This window comes from Lactuca sativa, chromosome 5 (assembly GCF_002870075.4).
Source record: "Lactuca sativa cultivar Salinas chromosome 5, Lsat_Salinas_v11, whole genome shotgun sequence".
In the NCBI taxonomy this organism is placed as follows: Eukaryota; Viridiplantae; Streptophyta; class Magnoliopsida; order Asterales; family Asteraceae; genus Lactuca; species Lactuca sativa.
Window position 1 is genome coordinate 131,704,703 of NC_056627.2, and position 3,435 is coordinate 131,708,137.

The following is a 3,435-nucleotide window of genomic DNA, read 5'->3' on the forward strand; positions in this document are numbered from 1 at the left end:
GGATTATCATGGCCATAGCAGCATATTATGACCATGAGATATGGCAAATGGATGTCAAAAATGATTTCCTCAATGGATACCTTGAGGAAGATGTTTATGTGGAACAACCTGAAGGTTTTATCAGTCCATATAATCTAAAGTAGGTGTGTAAACTTAAGAAGACCATTTATGGATTGAAACAAGCATCTAGGGCCTGGAATCATCGTTTTGATGAAAAAATCAAAAGGTTTGGTTTTTCAGAAAGTCCCGATGAACCATGTGTATACATCAAAGCAAGTGGGAGCCATATTGTTTTTCTAATTCTATTTGTTGATGACATATTACTAGTCGGGAAAGATATCCCGATATTGAAGGAGACTAAGGCCTACCTTAGTAAGTCCTTTCAAATGAAAGATCTAGGGGATGCTGCATACATTCTCGGTATTAGGATCTATAGAGTTAGATCCCAAAGACTCATTGGTTTGAGTCAAAGTGCATACATTGACAAAATCTTAAAACGTTTTTCAATGGCTAACTCGAAACAAGGAATTATTCCTGTACTGCCTGGTATCATTCTTTCTAAGGTGACATCCCTAGTGTTGAAGATGAGATCAAAAAATTGAATCACATACTATATGCTTCGGCGGTAGGTTTGATTATGTATGCTATGACATGTACAGGGCCGGATGTAGCTTATGCTATTAGTATAACTAGTAGATATCAAGCTAATCCTGGTGAAAAGCATTGGGTGGCTATTAAGAACATACTTAAGTACTTGAGAAGAACTAAAGATGTGTTTCTAGTCTATGGAGGAGTTAAAGCAGAGCTCACTGTAAGATGTTACACTGACGTTGGTGTCAACACTGATCAAGATAACTCACGATCACAGTCGGGATATGTGTTCACACTTAATGGAGGATCCATTGCCTGGAAGAGTTCAAAGCAATAAGTGATTGCACTCTCTACAACAGAATCAGAGTACATAGCTGCCTGTAAAGCGGCTCAAGAAGTTGATTGGATGAAGAAATTCATCGGTAATCTTGGTGTTGTTCAAAGCATCAAAAATGCCATTGAGATGCTTTATGACAACACTGGTGCCATCGCTATTGCAAGAGACCCGATGGTTACCAACAAGACTAGACACATTCAATGAAAATTCAATTTCATTCTTCAGGAATTAGAATTGGGAAATGTGTGCATTGAAAAGATTCATACAGATGGTAATCTTGCAGATCCGTTCACAAAGGCTCTACCTCAAATCAAGTTTGAGAGTCATGCAAAAGAAATCGATCTACGATTAGGTAGTGATTGGATTTAAATCTGTACTTGACTAATATCTGGATATTCAGAACTATGTATCAATAATATGTAATCTCGTCAGAATATGAGACATCACTTTTGTGTTGAATATTATTGTGTTCTATATTAGCATGCTATTCAATCCTTGAATAATGTAATTATTCAAAATTTGTCCATAGTCAGTCACTGTTACGGGAGCAACTGTGAATTAACACCAATATGAATCGACTTGGTTGATTTCAAGAGGTGAAATAGCAAAGTGTTGCATCTAAATTCATATGTACTTGTTAGAGTACAACTATTGGATATGACCCGCATCAATAATCACTTCATGGATCGATATCATAAGTGAATCTTGATCACAGGTAAATATCTTTATGTTTTTCGACCTGAGATGCATATTAGAGAACTCAAGTATGGGGATTGTTATACTTTGACATTGTTAAACATTGTTCGTAACCGTGTAGTTATAAAAGCCTTCGTTGGGTACAACATGAACTATATGAGAGTATGTATGTTGTCAAGATGGGATTTGTTCCTCTTATGTGTTGAGAGTTAGACATCTAAGGCACTTTTCTTAAAAGTTGGATGTCAAATGAGAATGATCACGTTCCATGTCTCATATCCAACATGATGTCTGTAATAAAGAGAATATTGATACTCTTACCTTATACTTCAACTGTAGCTAGTGAGCTCCTGGAATTGGATGTTGATTGATGGCACCCCTTCATGTGTTATTAGGAGCAGTAGCCTGTTGCTAGACGTCAGCTACTGTCTATGTCAGTCTTTAATTGAATCTTGTGCAGGTGGGAGATTGTTGATCTATATGCCCAAAAATCATTATATATTGACATTGCTAATGACATATGATCCTATAGGGTCACACCTTAATCAAGTTGGTACTTATTGAATATTTATAATATATATTTGATATTAATAAATAAATTCAACTCTTGTATTTAGTTAGAGAAAAATTATTATTCTATGAAAACAATATTGTAAGAAGTAAAAAAATAGCCTTTATATGGTAAGGTATCATAAAATAAGTCATGTACAAAGTTTTGGACACTTTGGCTAACCATGATTAAATCAAAGGATTACTCTACCATGGTTAAAATACTAGTAGACAATTTTTGTCCTCTTTAGAGAACATTGCCGAAAATCAAGGCAAGGAGGTTGAAAAAAGTCAACCTCGAACATTCTTGTCTCCCATGCTTAAGTTATGTCTCTTGTTACTTTATAATAATTTAGAATATCATAATCAAAAGGGCTTACTTTACATGGGTTATAAATAGAAGGGTATTCACATGGAGAGAAAACAAGTTTTTGGTCATAAAATCTTCTTCCTCTTCTCTCTTAAAATCGTGAGCTTCAAGAGCTTGGAGCTCTTTTCACTTTTGAAGATATTGCAAGCTTTTGGTGTTTACTTTGTGTCTTTCTTTTGGTGTTTAATTGTTTAAGCACTTAAAGATTCAAGAACAAAGTTATACAAGAAGAAATCTAGCAATTTTGGTACCTTACTCTTGTTGGTGGATTACTTGTAGAGAAGATTAAGCTCCTTGTTCTTGCCATCTACTTCAACACCCCAAATCCAAGAGGGTCCAAAGGCTACAAAGTTTATATTTTCTAAACAACCTATGGTTGTTATAATATCATTCTAATCTCTTTAAAAGGATCCCTGATGGTTTGTTTTGTTTCTAGACTTGAAATTTATAAGAAAACATTTAAAGCTTCCGTTGCCGGTTTTTGTGAAAAACTATTTATTTTATGCAACAAAACCGTTCAATTAGGGTTTACATGGTGTAAACCTAGTTTGCAACACTATATAAGAACCCCTATAGCTCATGAAATTGGATAGTGGTTACCTAAACCTAAGAGAGTGGAAACACAAGAGGACAAGCCGATTTTATGAGTACATGTGACATCTTCTCAAGTTCCTCCATTTGTTGGTGGTGTTGTGTGATTCCATTTGAGGTGAAACACTTGGGGCACTAAGTTCTTAAAGGTCCAAGGTTTCAACTACACTAAAAGGTATGTCATCTAACTTGTATTTCATGTTGTTTATACTCCATTGTATGCTAGTTAGGATGATTGTTTGGAATATTGAATATATGCATGTATAATAGAGAAAACATAGATCCAAAGCATCTAGGGTTG